At 45.6% G+C, this 18,622-nt stretch overlaps 1 non-coding gene and 1 pseudogene across 1 annotated transcript; both read right to left on the bottom strand.

Moving 5' to 3' along the window:
* Window positions 1-2,292: 2,292 nt before the first annotated feature.
* On the bottom strand, window positions 2,293-12,684 carry LOC112838571 (L-lactate dehydrogenase A chain pseudogene; annotated as a pseudogene).
* Window positions 10,191-10,252, bottom strand: LOC112838715 (U7 small nuclear RNA). The gene has a single exon (XR_003212044.1). It is a non-coding gene; the product is annotated as a U7 small nuclear RNA (small nuclear RNA).
* Window positions 12,685-18,622: the final 5,938 nt, after the last annotated feature.

Below are 18,622 nucleotides of genomic sequence, written 5' to 3'. Positions count from 1 at the left end.
TCACCCAGCCACCCCATCCCTCCCACCCCCCCACCACTCCAGCAACCTTCAGTTGGTTTCCTGAGATTAAGAATTCCTCATATCAGTGAGGTCATATACATATCTTTCTCTGATTGACTTATTTCACTCAGCATAACACCCTCCAGTTCCATCCACGTCGTTGCAAATGGCAAGATCTCATGAGGAGCAGGGTTTTTGCCCACAACTGATAGAATCATTGTAGCAAGGCATGGGGAGTGGGGAATGAGATGATGTGGAGTGGCTTGTTTTGGGGGTGAGGGAAATTCTGTCCAAGCAGTGTGCTGCTATTTAAGATGGGAGGGGAAGAAAGGCATCAACAGTGTGAATTAGATTGAACTCCCCTATTCCCCTATCACTGGCTAGTCAGCTTGTTTTCAGTGATAGATTTCTGTTCAATAATGTAACTAAATTGAATTTTAAAACTTGTCACGAATGTATATTAATGTTAGGTTTTCAGAATCTGTGCCTGACGTGCCCAGGAGTGGTTGCTGCATAATGGTCAAAAGCTACTACTACTGAAGCCAAGAGTTCTAGAAAGTCCATATTCTTACAGCAGGGGAACCCCTGCTTCCGTACTAGTCTCCCCTAAAGAAACCCAGTCTTGGCATGATTTTTGAGCTGTTTTTCTCAGGCTACATTGCTCCAGAGAATGGGTTAGTAGGTTACTGTCAAAGCCCAAGGCTGTAACCTTTTGTCCTCTCCTAGAAAGAACGAGTATCTAAAAATTATTTATGGGTTCTTGAATGAAGGTTCTTAAATGAATCAGGTCATGGGGGTTAGGTTGGTCACCATTAAGACTGATATTTGCTTATGTAGAGGAAACTGGACTTTAATCCTTAAGTTTCTATTTTTGTCATTCCATTTTCAATAATATACATAATTTTCTTAAACGGAGCCTATGCTATGTAATCAGGATCATGATCGATATGCAGGGGAATAAACAGTGTTAGAGACAGTTGTTAAGGATTCTAAGTGGAAGAACAAGACTAATCCTATAGAGACGATGGCAAACCAACCCTATCCTAAGTGTGTGATTAAAGAAGATTGGAAAAATAGATACTTAGAGGAAGAAAGATCCCAAGGGATTGAGCTTTCATGAGGGCTTCATGGTGGTAGTGGCACTTGAATGGGGCTCTGAAGGATGCATAGGATCTGAATAGGAAAAGAATCTGGGAAGAGCATTTGTGAGGCTTTGGGAATAAGTACTGGTATGGTGTGTTTTGGGATCCCTGAGAAGTCAAACCAGAGAGAGAGTCATGTGTGGGAAAGGATGATGGATGGAGAGTTCTTGTGTCTCCTCCCATCCCAAAATTTAATTTTTTTTTGGCTTTCAGTTACTTAAAAAAAAGGCAACAAATGAATCATGAAGTTTGGAATCCTTCTAGAGTCTTTTTAGAGTTTTTATACTCAATGGACATGACCTTCTGTAACTGTCCCATGGGTGACACCCGTTCCCCCCCCCAACTGCCGCCCTGGTCTTTGTTTTTGTTGGTTGGTTCCTTTTATGTGTTTAGAGGCACAGATTACTAAGGATTGCAGATGGCACCCCCTCTCCTAGTGGGGGGCTCTGTCCTCTGCTGAAATTCAGCCCTAAGTGAAAATGCTATAGGCTAGAAAAGGAGGGGAATTGAAACCAGGAATGAAATGCAGAATGGGAAGGCAGGTTGAGCCTGAAACTGACAATTTCATAAATTCTAAAGCAAACCCATAGTTCTAGGTCAAGTTAAAATAGGTATTTTCTTTTTTTTTTTCAAAAATGTCACTGTTGAAAATTTATTTGGTGTTTTGGTTGGTATGACACTTAGTTGGTTGCATTGTCTTTTTACATCATATGGCCATGTACATTATATTCTGACATGGTACACAAAATAAGATCCTTTAGGACAGTTATGCACAAAACATGCAATATTGAATTTATACGTTGGATCCCAGGATGTGACGGACTGAAAAAAGATGGACTAGGCATGTTGGGTGAAGGAACCAGAAGTCACAACACACAGTAAACACACATCTGGTGTGAAGAGCAACTGCAGCTATGTAATATTGGCAGTGGGACCTCTGAGATAGTGGGCTAATTTACACTGACCAGCTTAGCATTACAAAGCCAGGTATCATCCAGCATCAGATACAGCTTGCAGGGTTTGGTGAACCATTCCTATTTGGAACTTTAGGAAGCTGATTTTTTTTCTTAGGCCATTTTAATATAACTTGAGTAACAGATCAGATAAGGACAATATATACAACCTCTAACTAAAATCCAGTTGTAGTCTAGACAGTGAAGTGGTACATTAGAAAACTTTAAAACTGCAGCTCCTTTTGGATCCCCCAAAGTGTATCTGCACTCTTCAAACGGGCCTCTTCCTCAGGAGTCCATCACCTTCACAACATCTGAAATTCCATTCTGTCCCAAGATGCAAGGAACACTAAGGAAGACCCCTTTAATTCCATGGAGACCCTTAATCATGACGGAAATTGGATGCACCTGCTAAGATTCTTCATTATACTTTCTACCAAATCTGCCACGGATAGTCCAATGGCCCAGGAAGTGTAGCTTTTCAGTTTGATCACCTCATAGGCACTGTCAACCACCTGATTTTGAACCTCTTTCCATGGTTCCTTATCGGCATCAGTGCCTAAGTCAAGGTGCAGATTTCTGAGAGACACCAGCAACATTTACCCCACTCCATACAGGCATACTGGAGTCTCCGTGCTCCCCAAGGACCCACCTGTGACAGCTTAATGGCTGAACTCCCAGTCTTTCCCACATTAGGTAATGGAACCAGGCTGAATCCAGATTGCAAGCACTTCCAATAACACATGGTTTTTGGGAAAGCTACTTATCTTCCAAGTCACATAGGTCAAGATATCCACTGGATTGGAAATGACAAGCAACTTGCAGTTTGGGCTGTATTTTATGGTATTAGGAATGATGAACTTAAAGATGTTCACGTTACGCTGGACCAAATTAAGACCACTTTCTCCCTCTTGCTGATGTGCCCCAGCTGTGATAATAACCAGCTTGGAGTTTGCAGTCACGTTATAATCTTTGCCAGAGACAATTTTTGGCGTTCTAAGGAAAAGGCTGCCGTGCTGGAGATCCATCATCTCTCCCTTCAGTTTGTCTTCCATGACATCAACAAGAGCAAGTTCATCTGCCAAGTCCTTCATTAAGATAACTGATAGCACAAGCCATGCCAACAGCACCAACCTCAACAACTGTAATCTTATTCTGGGGGGTATGTTCTTAAGATTCTGAATCAGCTGATTTTTGAGATTTTTGAGACCATTTTGGACTTAGAACCAAAAGGAATCAGGAGTGCACGTGGGGCGGGCATCAGTGGCACATGGGGTTGGATCCGGTCTTGGCGGCAGTGGCTCCGACACGCTAAAATAGGTATTTTCATTATTAGTAGTTGGGAGGAGTTAAGCTTTGGAAATATTGAGACATGGTACATTTCTTGATTCTTCCAGTTGGATTTCCTCAAAGCATAATAAAATATGTAAGTGTGTATATATGTAGATTCTTGTTGACATTATTAGAAAATGTGAATTTTAATTTACCAAAGAATCATTTTTCAGGTTTACTGCTTGAAATTGTGGATTTGGATGTGTGTTCCTTACTAACTTCTGGAGATGTCTATTTATCCTGAAAAATGTCTTAAAAGGGGTAATATAGGTATTTGCAGCTTATGACAGGCCTTAATAATTCTGGTTCAATGTTACTTGGGTCCTTTGATTTACTGTCCAGTGGAACACAGTCTGATATTCTAAACAAATGAATGGTTAATAAAATTCTGACTTTTCGTTGGGATTCTGTGAAAGTTGGCATCTGGATCATCATTAGAAATAAAATATTTTGTGAGGGCAAAATTGCTGGGTCTCCTACTCAATAGGAAAATAGGTGAATATTATTCACATTTAAAACTTGGGGTGCCTGGGTGGCTCAGTTGGTTAAGTGTTTGCCTTTGGCTCAGGTCCTGATCCCAGGGTGCTGGGATCGAGCCCTGGGTCAGGCTCTCTGCCTAGTGGGGTGTCTGCTCCCCACCTCACCCCCCACCCCCAGCTCATTCTCTTTCTCTCTCTAATATATAAATCTTTGAAAAAATAGGCAAAACTTTCCTACACTGATTTCCTATAGATTGTGATGTGCTCCTTTTACACAAATGTTTTTCAGTTAAGATAACTGCTCATTTATTTCTTCATTTGTGGGTTTTAACTGGTGATCCTTCTCCTGGTATAAACTGCTGAACATGATCTTGGGGGCTTTTCCCAGAGGTGCCTACTTTTCTTCTAATGGTCAATTGTCTCAATACCTTAAGACTTTCATATTCCCTTCTTCACTCCTCCTTCTGACTCTATTATGTAGCTTACCTTTAGCTTCTTTATTTCATTTTTCTTTAAACTCCATCCCACAGTAGCAATGAGGTGGTTATGGGTGCAAATTTTGGAGTCTCATCCTGGTCTCGTGACTCAGTTGCTGTGTGATCTTGGATGAGTTACTTCTTTGTTTCTTCAGTGAAGCAGAATCGTAATGGACTATATCTTACCAGGTTGGTTTGCAGAAAAAGTGAGATAATGCATGTCAAGTGCCCAACACTGTCTCATATTAAACACTTATGTGAGTCAAGGTGTTGTTATAAAAATCGACACAGGATTTAAGTATCTTTGCTTTTTATTTTTATGTTTAAAGATTTATTTGAGAGAGAATACAAGTGGGGGTAGGGGGAGAGAGAATCCTCAAGCAGACTCTACACTGAGCATGGAGCCTGAGGTGGGGGCTCGCTCCCAGGACACTGAGATCATGACCTGAGTTGAAATCAAGAGCCGGAAATTTAACTGACTAAGCCACCCGGGCACCCTGGATTTAAGTATCTTTAAAATACACTTATTTTTCTTTTCTTTTATTTATTTTTTTAAGTTTTTTTTTTACTTTTTATTAGAGACAGAGAATACAAGCAGGGGGAGTGGCAGGCAGAGGTAGGGAGAGAAGCAGGCTCCCTGCTCAGCAGGGAGCCAGATGCGGGGCTCGATCCCAGGACCCCGGGATCATGACCTGAGCCGAAGGCAGCCACTAACTGACTGAGCCATCCAAGTGCCCCAAAATACACTTATTTTTCTTTCACTTATTATTGGCTGTGGGTCTGGGAGACCCTTCCAAGGGTTGGCTCAGTGATAAAGGCCACTCTGACCTTGCATTATGCCTGTCAACGTGTATTTGCATGGCGAGGGTGCAGGTGGGGGTAATGGAGCATCTCACTGTCTGAAGTGCTTTGTCTTTGAAATGACAGTGCCATTGTCACTCACAATGAATTGGCCAGGATTAGTCACATGACCCAAAGGTAAAAGAAGCAGAGACCTGATCTTCCTGGGAGTCCAGCACTCACTGTCACCACGTAGAAAAATCTACAGCACTCAGTGTAGCCATAGATCAGGAAAATGTCCTCCAAGAAGTCTGTTGATGTTGGAATCACAGAAGTTTGAAGCTTTCAGTCCCCTTAAAAGGACCTTAAGTTTTCCATGAGTCAGAGAATTCTCAGATTCTGTATGGCCTGGGCAATCTGAAATCCTAGTCCAAGTTTAGAGAAAGGCTGCTACTTCATGCAAAATGCATGAAGGACAAAAAAATTGTTCCTAGCAGCTTTGAGAGCTTTGACTCTGGTAATGAGGGTGGGGGTGTGACAATTATTTGTCTGAATTCCATCTGGTGCGGTTCACAAAGGGCATAGATCTGGCATTTTGATCTTTCCCTTAGTGCCCTTTTTCCAAGGGAAGCATTGATGCTGGCTATTGATAGAGTGATCAGAAAGACAGCCCAGCACGTCTTTGGGCCTGTTGGCCAAGAGAGTTCCTGCTCCCTGACAGCTGAATCCATTCTCTGTCACACAGGCACCGATAATTAAAGCAGGACAAAATAACCAGTGGAAATGGAGTCAGGCTTCATGTTCCAACAGTCTCGGCAGCAGCTGGTAGCCACATACCACTTCTGGGGGCTCCTGGGAGTAGTTCATGGATGGCATGTCACTAATGGTCCTCTGCAGGAGGGACCCCTCATCGCCTTCTGCAGTGACCAGTATTGGCAGTCCCTTGAAATGGTGAAGCTTTCTGGTGCCTAGTGGAGAGGTCCTTCTGTCAGCACTGATTCTGTTTGGTGGAGGTGTGTGAAGAGTGATAGCCCTTCTCATCGGAGGGGAGGCAAGGTGGAACAGGGATGTGAAACAGTATATGATACTGAAACCCAGATACTTGATTTTCATATTGATGCCTATAAAAAGTTACTGTGAGAATCTGGGCGTGCTACTTTATTTTGTTGGACCTATTTCCCTAACAAAACAAAACCCTGCCTCTATTGGAGGAGTAACAGGAAAGGGCAAATGATGGGAGAAATCCACAAAAAGCAGAAAGGTAACGGAATGGGTGTTTTTCTCTTCACAAGGTAATAGGTTTTATTATAAAACTTTTGGGAAAGTAAGAAGCACAAGTAAAAGTTTAACACAAAAATCGTGAAAGGCAAGCATCATGCCCCTGCATTGAGAAGACTTCGTTAATGAATGGGTATATATCTTTCCAAGAGTTTTATAATCTACTCTTTCCACATAAAGCACATTGGGGACATCTTTTTGTATTGTTACATCTTTTTAAGTGGATGTGTAGCAATTCACTGAACAATACTCTAACTTGTAAAACCAATGCCCTGTGCAGGATATTTCAGTGGTGGTCAGTTTTATCCTGCTTTGGTGGCTAATACTACTTGTCCGTTGTAAACCAGTGACGTGGTTTGGGTGGGATTTTCCTTCTCTTTCCCTCCCTCCCCTCAAATTAGCCCTGTTTGCCTTAAACGACTCTGTGTGACCCCATGCCCTTGACCACAGTGATCTGTTCAGGAGTGAGCAAGGAACCCAAGTTAATTCATTTGGAACGAACCTCAGTATTTGTGTTCTGTGGCTGGGGAAAGAGAAAAGTCCCCCTGCTTCTAGAACAGTTAGAGCCTTTTTTGTTTTTGTTTTTGTTTTTAAGTGCTGCTGAAGCCAAATTAAGGACAAAGTCAGCACATGGAGAAAGGCAGAGGAACCAGGAAGAGTGGTGGAAAATGAAGCTGGGTGCACACACAACTATGGTGGAGACTCCAAGTACTTCTGGGCCTTGCTGTATGTGAATGACAGTATTGCTTCATTACTGAACCCAGTTTGGGTGGAGGTTTCTGGTGCTTGCAACCAAAATCCTGCTAGGTGACACGTGCATTTTAAATAGCACAAGAACAACATACCAAGTCAAGTCGTTGTACACACCCATGACTTCTTCCTTTGTGTATATTTTAGTAGATTTATGGAATTAGGGCATGTGTGCTTGTGTAGATCCCCTTGAATTTCTTTTTATGCCTTTTGTGGTTCCCCCCCCCCCAACGCCCCCACGGCTTTGATGTATTTTCATTGCCAAGAGACCTGAAGCTCCTTCTAGGACAAACTACTCTTGGATGGCTAGAATTTTCCTGAACAGCTGGAGGGACCGTGGTGACTGGACATCCCTCTGGGGCAGCCCAGAAGCAGTGACTGGTGGGAGAAGGATTAGGAAAGGAAGCCCAGCTCCTCTGCCCAGCTCTGAGGCATACATTGCATGTCCTCATTCCCCAAGGGACCTGGATGAAGCTACCCTCTGTAGGACCTGCCTGGCATGCACCTTTCTGTGGCTTCTTCTCTTTGTTCTGCTTCCCCACTCCCTTGCCAATCTCTTCTGGGAGCATGTATGTGATAAACCACAGGGGCATGAATCCTCATCTTGGGGTCTGCTTCTGGGCAACACAATCTCAGCCAGCTTGTGAACAATATTCAGGCTTTTGAGTGAATTAACTTTTAGTTAAGAGGATGAAGAGCCACTGGAACTGCTGGGTCGGTCAGATGGTGTGATGGTCTGGCCCATGACATTGAATCTCCAGTAACTCAGTCATCTGATGAAAAAGGAAGGGGCTTCTAGGTGTCTGAAGGATGCTGAACATCCTTCTGTGCAATTTTTAAACTGGCTTTGGGTCACTGAATGAACGTGGCAGCACTTACTTGTTTTGGGAAACTGAGTATTATCCTGTCTCACAGAGCTCAATATTATGGTCTTTTTTCCTGAAGTCTCAAGCCCCTTCATTTAATTTCATCCCATTTTCCATAGTTATGGTCTCTAGCACACCCTAAATACTCCCTATATTTGGTCCTAACAATTCATATATAATAAAAGAAGGGTTGTTCTTGTGTTAGAAAACTCAGGAGTCTCCCAGTGGGGGGAGGGTAACGGCATATTAAGTCCTGCAGGGAGCCTTCTCTCTTCTGGGAAGCATCTGTACTGCCCCCCCGCCCCCAGCTTTTGGGTTGGTAATGTTAGTATTGTTTTGGATGCTTCTCTACCCTTCATAAATATTTTCCAGTTGTCCTTCCAAAGCCTCTTGCCAGTTCCACCACTTGTTTTTCCATTGTCACTACTTGAGTCGAAGCTCATAGCATTTTTTAAGGACTGAGTTGTATCCCCTCCCCAGTCCTTATGTTGGAGGCCTCACCCCCAAAGTGACCCTATTTGGAGATAGGGCCTTTAAAAGAAGTGATGAAAGTAAAGGAGGCCCTAAAGGGTGGGGCCTGTGTCCAAAAGGACTGATATTCTTAGAAGATGAAGAGACACCAGCAACTTCTCTCTCTGTCCTTGCACGCATGGAGAAAAGCCCACGTGATGACCCAATGAGAGGCGGTCTGTTCCCAAGACAGGGAAAGACCCCTCAGAGGATACTAACCTTGCTGGCACCTTGATTTTGGACTTCAAGCCTCTAGAACCTGGAGAGAGTAAATTTCTGTTGCTGAAGCCCCTACTCCACGGTATCCTGTTAGGGTGGTCTGAGCAGATCAATACACCATTTTATATTGGGATTCCCCCCCCCCCCAGTAGTACAGAATCTAAAATAGTAGCCTTGGATCCTGGTCTCCAGTCCATCTTGGTTCTGTTTCTTATGGCATCATGTACGTCTTACACTGAAATCCTTGCATGGCCCAGCAGTGCTGCATGATGAAGTTTCAGTGCTTTAGCTGGACATTCAAGATCTCAGTAAACTATCCCCAAATCTCTTTTCCAGCATCTTTGCTCTCTGCTTCCCAGTCTGAACTCCAAGTTCCAGCCTCCCCAGTCCCCAAAATATGCTCATTCCTTCCATGGCCCTATTAGAATTTCCTTCAGTTTCCATGCTGACCGTCCTTAACCATTTGTCCTTTCGGCTCATCCCGAGCCTGCCCGCCTGCCTTCTCCTGCCGTCTCCACAGTAGCCCTGTGGTTCTTGCGGGTTCCACTTGGATCTATATGAATGCTTGGGTTTTAAGTGTTTTACGTTCTCTGTCTGGGTAGACGCCTCGACTGTGCTGCCTTCAGCTCTATCCACCATGCTCGACACCCACATCATAGGTAGAATCAACCCTCGTGAGTGGGTGAGTAAGTGAGTAGCATTGGCAGCAGGTGGCAGCTTGTGACTTCCACAGACAGAGTTGGGCCTTGGGTCGAACTATGTGTGGCATAGGGGAGTAAAAGCCCCAAGGTGAACTGAACTGAAATTGAAGCTGAGTGGCTTAGGTCTTGGGCAGGAGTCCCTTTGAGACTGGATTCTGCCCATCTAACAACATGTCTAATGGCTGGTGAGAGAAATGACGCATGTATTGGTAGAAATACTATCCCCTCCAACCTATATGTCCCGGTTTTCTTCTGTTGTTGCCACTATGAGGTAGAGTCAGTACTTTGCAGAAATGTAACAGAGCTGATGAGCTAGGCCACTGGAGCCCAGGATCTCTGGTGGATGAGCGTCTTCCCCACAGGCCTAGTGTCAGACTATAAATAATACCTTCAAGGCCGACCCTGAAAATATAGACAGTAAGTGACTTTACCTTTGTGTGTATATAAGTCTGTGTTTTTTGTATAGAGGCCCCTTCATTTAGAGAAGAAGCCCGCTCCAAATTCCCCCTCCTCAACTAGAAAGTTTGTCCTTCATGAGACTGACAGGTTATATATTAACACTAAACTGCAGGGAGCATGCTGGCTTTTGTAAAAGCATGTCACATGCCAAACACTGTTAGAGGTAGAAAACAAATCAAGTGTGGGGTTTCCCAAATTACAGTCACTTAGCATATGGAATGAGAATAAAAAAAAATATATTTTTTAGGGGTCTTCCGTTAAGGACCAGAAAACCTGGTAGACCAATTCTAAAAGACCTGTAACATTTGTTAATAAAAAAAAAAAAAATTTTTTTTTTTTTTTTTTTAACCACGAGTGGTGCTTTGATGTACTGCTAAGGTCCTTTTGGCGATGCCCATGGGAATTCAGTATATGAGAAATCCACACCAGATGGAATGAGAAGCCATTTCATCTGTCATCAATCCTTCTGGACAGTTCGAGTGGAATGGACAGTTCCTGAAGGGTTGAAACCTTGGCGGCAAGCATGGAGTGTTGCTTGTATGTGTGTGTGTGTGTGGGGGGTCATCATGGTGACCCCCTTCCTTGAGCCCTTCTGTAGCAGTGATACCCAAGAAACCAGGGGGCTGGTAGGCTATTTAAGTATGTGTTTTCATGTTTGGTAGAGAAAGAAAAAGAACTAATATAAAAGCATTCATCGTTGCTGCCCCTTTGGTTTAATTTCCAGAATGGTGCATATGTCATGCTTGAGGGAACCTCTGTGGCCGCTCACTCCCCTTCGGCAGCCTTCTGTCTTCTCTTGTGTGAATGGGGCTTACGTGCATCCTTGAGACCCTCCCACAGTGTTGATGGCCAGGCCTTGGAATCCTCCTGATTCACAGCCCCTCGGCTTTCACCAGCTCGTGGAAGCCTCCCGTGCGGGGCGTGTTAACCCCCCTCAGGAGGAGGATTGTCATTCACCAGGGAGAAAAGGGTATCTTGTAGCTGCAGATTGCCCTGAACCCACGTCACGCCGCAGGGAGGAATGTGTAATCTCAGAAAAGGGAATCAAAGTCCTTAACACTCGGAACCTGGGGAAATTGCAGAGAAGCCAGCTCTCTGCTCTCTTGGGTGTGTGAGAATCCGGGGAGGGTCAGGCAGGCACAACCAGGGGGCCGGGGCTGGTCGCTCTTGATATCCCTGCATTTCCTCCATTGTGGGAGGGCCCCGTGTGGAAAAGGGAAGAAAAGCCTGTCAGTTAGCCTAACGTGGTCCTCTGATGACCTGTCAGTTCCGGATTTGAGGAAGGGGAGATTCTGAAAACCTGCATCTACCCAAAGACAGTCACCTCTGTCTAGACCAGGATTTCTTATTCGCGGCACTGGTGACATTTGGGGTCTGATGTTACTCTGTTGCAGGGGGCCATCCTGTGCATCCTGTGGCAGTTAGCAGCATGCCTGGCCTCCATCCAGTAGATGTAAAGCACCTTGCCAGTGGTGACCACCAGAAAGGTCTCCTGACCTCATCCAAGGTCCCTAGGGGACATGGTTGCTCTGATTATGAGCCCCTGGCCCAGGCTTAGCAGGGACATTGGTGAAGTCTGTTTTTTTTGTTTGTTTGTTTTTGTTTTCTTTTTTACTTTATGCCCTCTCTAGCTAATGATCTCCGTGGAGTTAAAATTAATAGTGGCTTCTCCTTGGTCCCTGGGATAGCAGAACATGCACTGATCTGCCTTGAGAGAACAGTTTTCCTGTGTTTTACCTCCTAAATTCTTCGTGCTGCCTGGATTCTGGGCACCCCAACAATTAAGCTTGCCGCTAAGGCGCAGAAACCAAAAACAACCCACTCCCTGATTGCCGGGGAGGGGGCATGTTCTTTCCCCTCGCTCTCCTGGATCCATGCAATAATTAGCCGAAGTAAAATGAATATTAGCTCATGCTTAATTGCCTTTACAGCGTGCTCACCGGCACTGACCCAGTAGTGCTAAACCAATTATTTTTTGAACTTTATGGCTTTAAATAATCCTTTGCTCTAAAATTCCCTGTACCCCTCAGCTACTTAACCACAGGCCCCTCTGCCCTAAATCCTTTTCTTCTACTTTGTAGCTTTTTAAGCAAGGCCCCTCTTTAAGAAGACATAATCCCTTCTCTGTAGAAAACATGAAAGACCTTGAACAAATCAAGATTTCTCCATGGAGAATTCAGCTAATCCTGTGCTTAGCTCCTAACAAGGAAATCCATCTCTCCACCAAGCACGCCATTACCCGGACTAATGCCTGACTTGAATAACAAGCAAATTATTGTGCTTTTAATTGTACCCTGCTCGGTCACAAAGCACATCTGAGAGAGGAATGTGCCGAGCTTCTCCAGGAGAAACAGGTCATGCTTCTAATCCTCCTTTTCTGTCGCCTTCCCCTCCCCCATTCCAATCCTTTCTGTATCCAGCTGCGGTGGAGGGGGGTGGTGGGGTGGAAGACAGCTAAATAATACTTAAAATGCAAGAGTCTAAAGGACGAAAAAAGGTGGTAAATACTGATTTGGGAGAGGATGAATTATCCACAGTCTCTGCAGTGTGGCTCATTTGAAGACAATCAATTGGTGTTATCATAACCCGATTACCGAGGGCACTCTTTGTTACCTTAAACCGGGCTTCCTCAGCCCTATTGACGTTTTGGGTTGGATAATTCTGATGGGGGGCTGCCTTGTGCATTGTAGGACTTTTAGCAGCCTCTGGGTTCTGATAATCCGAGATGTCCTGAGGCATTACCAAATACCTCCTGGGGGCAAAATTGCCCCTGGTTGAGAACCACCAACCCGAAGCTTTCCATACTGGGATTTATTTGTGCTCTCCTGCCTCTCCTTCCAGGACACAAACCTCAAGAAGGTCATGGTTCCCAGGGCAAAATGGGGAACAACTTCGATATTTAGGGTAGAAAGAGTGGGCAGGATGAAGGCACAGACTCGTGTGTTGCCAGGGGTCAGAGAGTGGGAACAGCCCTTCGCACCAAGATCAGAAAAAGTCCGATTGTTGTTCTGGCTTCCATTCTGCAGTGGCAGTACCTGTGGTGAGCAAGCTTCTTTGAATGCCTTCACCTTGTTCCGTTTGGAGCTGGGCTTGCTGTGGGGGAGATAGATGAGGGGTGATGGAGAAGGGGCAGAGAGGAAAGAACCTGTCGTCCGAAGGTGGTGATGCTCTCTGCCCTTGGTACTTGGGACACAAGAGAAGGACCCAGATTCAGGCATACCCATTGTGGAAGCGGTAACAATCCCCTTTTGGACTCGGAAATCCAGACCGAAGAGAACTACCTGGAAGAGAAACATAATGCAAGCATTGAGTTGCATTTTCATTACAGCCACTGAGGCAAACATTTCCTCGCTCCTGGAGATGCAAAGAGTCCTTCCTATTTTTAGTAAACTCCAAAGCAGCATTATCGCTTGTCCTTACTGGTCAGAAGCAAAAGCTGGGAAAGGATTGCCCTGCAGTGAGCCCCAGTCTCCAGTAGATGGCGGTGTACATCTTCCTCAGAAGCCCGGCCGGGCGGTGGCTTGCCAACACTCCTTGGCCTGAGCAAGACAAGTGCCACTGTCTTTCGGAGTCAGTTTTCTCTCATTGTTGGCACAAACAGCCCCAAACAATTGTACTGACCACACAGCTCCAAGCCACATTCCAGGGCGCTGCCGTCTGCTCAGGAGTGAATGCTGGGAAAATGAACCAAGCTGCTAATTTCCTTGATTGGGGGTGGGGGGTGGGGGAATAAGATCTTCAGTAACAATGGGTGTAATTTATTTTTCCACTAAGAATAGGGGCAATGCCTTTTCATATCCCCATTCCCGACTGCTACTGTAAATGAAAGCAATAACCTAATTAGTCCTGAATTACTAACTTGTGGGGTAAAGGATCTGCTAAAAATCAAGCTTGAAGTGAGGAATCTGGAAAAAGACGTGATTTCCTTGAGAGGATGGGGGGAGGGTAGGGGGGTGGGGGTTGAAGGCCTAAAGTCCACTGTGGGAGTCCCCCCCCCCCCAGGGCCCTGCAGTCTGGGGATTGTGCTGGGTTCTGACCCTGGGAGAAACAAGGCTCGGTGATTTCTCCAGGCCATTCATTTTGTGCAGGCGAATGACTTTCTAAACTTTGGAAAAAAGAATCCGTTGGAGAAGACGTATCTATGCATTCCTTTTAAAATGTTACAGATGTAGATGAATTGGCTTGGGAAAGAGAACGCAGCCCCATGGGGCCTGGCCACCCCGCTGATGGGGCTGGACAGGTGGACCCCACAGGGAGGTTCTCAAATGCCCTATTCCCTGACACACAATAAGGGAAATGACAGGGAAATCTGAAACCAGGTTTGGAGTTAAGAAATACCCCCTGAGGGAAGAATGTTACCATCTAAAGGCCTACTTCCAGATTTTGGGTTTAACGTGTGTCTCTATTAAGCGCCTCTTCCCCAACCCAAACCACTGTATGAGGCACTCCCCGCGGGAAAAGCAAAATAAGAGAGTAGGTAAGTGCCAAAATCTTGGACTTGAAGGCTCCACGAATGGAGGTTACTAATTTATTTGTTCAGAGATGACTTCTTGTTTTTTTCGTTAGATATGGCTTTAATTGAAATACTTGACTAATGCGATTTATCACAACTGTAAACTGTCAGTTTCCACAGCTGTTGCTTTTTTAGAGCAATCTGGCAAATGTGTGTGGGTAAAAACACAGACTTGGAAGGTTGAGGAAGAGCCGGCTGAGGCTTGCTTTCTCCCCCCACTTAGCAGGCCCACAGGCCCCTCACCCCCGCCAAAAGCATATGCTCCTCTTCCTTAGAGACACCCACTTTGATTCTCGCGTGCATCTGTTGTTCTTGGCTGCTAAACAGCCATTCTCTCTCTCTTGGGAGAGGCCCTCATTCTCTTTTGGGGGAGCAACCCATATCTCAGTTAACGGGGCTTAGAGGAGGTTGACCCCACTCTCCTCCACTGCTGTGGGGTGGGCATGCAACCCAGCTGTGGCCAGAAGTCTTCTGTTGCACCTCTCTTGGCCACAGTGGTCGGTTCTTGGGTGTATCAGAGTTAAACAAAACTGGACCCCTGTTAAATAGTGAACTTAAACAATTACGATTTCTTTTTTTTAGTGTAAGTACGTCTCCAATATTTGTGGGAAAAAGGGCAAAAAAAAAAAAAATCTGAATTTCAACTTGAAGGAGGCATCCTGTGTTTTATCTGGCCAACCCTGTTGGTTCTAAGGAGAATGTTTGACGAAAGCAGGACGGAGAAGAATCAGCCTGGGACTTTTACTGGAGTGTTGCAGAAAAAATTAAGCAAAACAAAACTCTTGGTGGTTGGTAGGCTGGTAGGGTATAGGCTCACAGGGGCTGGTGGCCATCTTTGCTGGCGTGTGGGAACAGCTGTATGAATGGAAGCCAACACCATGGAGCAGACCTCTTTCATTGCAACGGGTGGATCCAGCTGTTCCTGAAGCTGGCCTTGTGTTTGGTGGAAGTCAAGGTGCTGATGGCCAGGCAGGATTGTGATTTTCTACCCCTTGAGCCAGGAGGTAGAGACAGCAGGGCCGACAGGGGCCCACTGGGCATGGCTTCTATTCAGTTGTAGGAGTGGTAAATGGATATTGCACAGCAAGAATAACTGACGTCTCCTGCACACCCACATGGTTTCCTAATTGTTTTGCTGCATATGAGCTCTTTGTCCTCCTGCATTAGCTTTTCAGGACATCATAGCTGGGTACAGGGCCTGATACAGTTGGATTTAGAATTGGAAACTTGAATTTCAAATTTGCCTCTGCTTGGTTTTGAGTGGTTTTAGAGTCATTGCAACTTTACAAATCTGAGTTTCTTGCTCTGAAAACTAAAGACAGAGCTTACCTTCGTTCATTCAGGCTGCTATATCAGAATACCAGAGACTAGGAGGCTCATAACCAGCGATTTATTGCTCACCGTTCTGGAGGCTAGAAGTCCAAGATCAAGTTGCCAGCAGGTGGGGTGTCTGGTGAGGGCCCGCTTCCTGGCTCATGGGTGGCCTTTTTTCTGTGTTCTCCCATGCTGAAGGGCATGTGAAGGAAGGGGCACTAACTGCATTTATGAGTGCTCCAGCCTCATGTCCTCATGTCACCTCTCAGAGGTCCCACCTCCAAACCCCATCACCTTGGGAGTTAGGATTCCATATAGGAACTGAGGAGGAGGGCTGGGGGACACAAACATCCTGTCTACAGCAGAAGTAATTTTCCCGTAGACTGGGGTGAGGGTTCCATGAGCTCAAGTACGCAAGCACCTGTCATGGGGCCTGGTGAGGAGTAGGTGCCCTGGAGTGGTCTCCCCTCTTCTCTTTCGCTAAGAGCGAGAACATTCTCCTCGCCTACATAACTTACAAAGAACGATAATCTAAGCCTGCAGCAAGCATTGCCAGCACTATAGCTGTTCCCATTACCCCGCACATCAGGTGATTGTATACACTTGGCGGTTTGCAGGCATTTTCCACTTCTCACTTTCTGTTGGGGCACAAAGTCTCCCCTCCTTTTATTTTGGTTTTTGGTTTATTGTACCCTCAGGACAAGGGCTTTGCTTTGTGTTATATATAAAAGTTAAGTGGGGCGCCTGGGTGGCTCAGTTGATTGAGCATCTGAAATCAGTCTCAGGTCATGATCTCAGGGTCGTGAGATTGAGCCCTGTGTCAGGTTCCATGCTTAGAATGGAGTCTGCTTGAGATTCTACCTCCCCCCCCCACCACCCCGTGCATGCACATGTGCACACGTGCTGTCTCTTTAAAAAATCTTTTAAAAAAGTGAAGCATTTGAAAGTTGGTTGCTATCTTCCCTTTACCTCAGTGGCATTTACCCGATTTTAATTTATTTGGATCTTTAAGGTTAACTATCTTCTGTTAGGGTTGGTCCATTTAACTGAAATGAAAAAAGTGAGGGTCACTGGACGTTTTGATAATGACAACACTGTAGTCGACCTGGAATTTTCTGGAACTTAAAGGGGTAGCTTTGGGACATCTCAGGGAAGAGGATAGATTTAGAATTTGCTTTTAGAGTTGGAGGAATCCTTGAGATCACCTCTTTTCATCTTACAGGCTGTCTGATGGGTAAACGGAGGAGATTCCAGAAACTTCCAGGGTTGGGGAAGGGATCTTGCCCCAGTGAGCTGGCGACTGGACTGGAATCCAGGCATCCTGACTTACAGGTCCTGGCTGCCAGAGAGGCTTGGTGAGACTGCCGGCACACACATCCTTGGGAGGATGGTTTCAAGAGGTTTCCGTTGGTCAGGTTGCTTTGTTTTGAAACTCGGGTCTGTTAAATCCAGATGGGGACGCGTCTCCAGTGAGGAGGAAGGTCTTGGAAGGGGCCGAAGGTCCTTTGGGGGTCTCCAGGAACATGCAGCAGGAGTGTGGAGATGGCAGAGATGAACTTGAGACAGATGATCACAAGGGATATTGGTGTCCTCCTGGCTGTGAAACAACAGAGCTACAGATCCTCGTGGAATTACAAGCTAAGACACGGTTACCTTTTAGATGGCTTCAGATGGCATTGCTATCCCACAGTCTGTTTGGTAGTCCCTTCTCTCCCATGCCACCCCTCCTCCCCATTGTTTTTATTTATTTATTTTTAAAGATTTTATTTATTTATTAGAGACAGCGAGAGAGGGAACACAAGCGGGGGGAGTGGGAGAGGGAGAAGCAGGCTTCCCGCTGAGCAGGGAGCCCAATGTGGGACTCCGTCCCAGGACCCTGGGATCATGACCTGAGCCGAAGGCAGCCGCTTAAAGACTGAGCCACCCAGGCGCCCCCCATTGTTTTATTTTAATAGAAGGATTCATCAGTCAAAGAGAGCTCCGTTCCCTCCCTTGCCTCCCTACCACTTCCTTTGTTTGGCTCAGAAGGGGAAGGGGAGAACCAGCACTCTCCAGTGAAAGCACACCGGCCCCTCAAGGTCAATGCTCAATCTCATTTTTAACTGTGGGTTTGCACAAGTGTCTTAACCTGAGCCTCAGTTTTCTCGTCCGTAAGATGGACAGAATCCTGCTTGTAAATGAGATTAAGTCCATAAATACAGGAAGTTAAATATATTTTCTGGTATATGATAGTTGGTCAGTAAATAGTAGTTTCATTGTCTTCATGGTCTCAGGAAGGCTGGGGGGGTAGCGTGAGAATTGCTAAAGTGGACGGATGTGTAGATGCAAATGATAGTGTCGGCTGCCGTTAGAACAATTGCTACATGTTAGATACCCCCCTGAAAGCCTTAGGCTTAATTTATTGAATCCTCAAAGCAGCCCTCTGAAGTAGGCATTATCTTCTTTTTTACAGGGGGGAATACCAAGGTGCAGGAAGGTTAAGCGATTTGCCCAGAGCCACATAGCTTGTGGCGCAGAAGTTGTATTCAAACCTTAGAGGCTCTTGCCCCCGGGAGAGCAGATGAGGGGTGAGAAAGCAAGGAAAGCAGGGTCGCCGGGAGGAAGGGTGTGTGCCTGGTCTTTGGACGGAGTTCTTACTTCGGTCTGCTCCGAATCTGTTAAGTGAGGTGCGGTCAGCTAGGAGGTGCTGCTTTTAGAGGCTGGAAGAGGACCCCCTCCAGCCACCCCTTGAAACACAGACTTGTAGCCTCATTTTGAAGCTTTTAAGATCAATCTCTCCTTCCTGCTTCCCAAAGCCTGCCTTCTATGCATTTCGTGCTTAAATGGCAAGACCCCTCTCCTTCCAGCCAG

The sequence above is a fragment of the Callorhinus ursinus genome, unplaced genomic scaffold, assembly GCF_003265705.2.
Source record: "Callorhinus ursinus isolate GAN/ISIS: 27379988/994484 unplaced genomic scaffold, GSC_fseal_2.0 scaffold28, whole genome shotgun sequence".
Taxonomy (NCBI): domain Eukaryota; kingdom Metazoa; phylum Chordata; class Mammalia; order Carnivora; family Otariidae; genus Callorhinus; species Callorhinus ursinus.
This window is presented reverse-complemented; position numbering and strand designations above follow the sequence as displayed.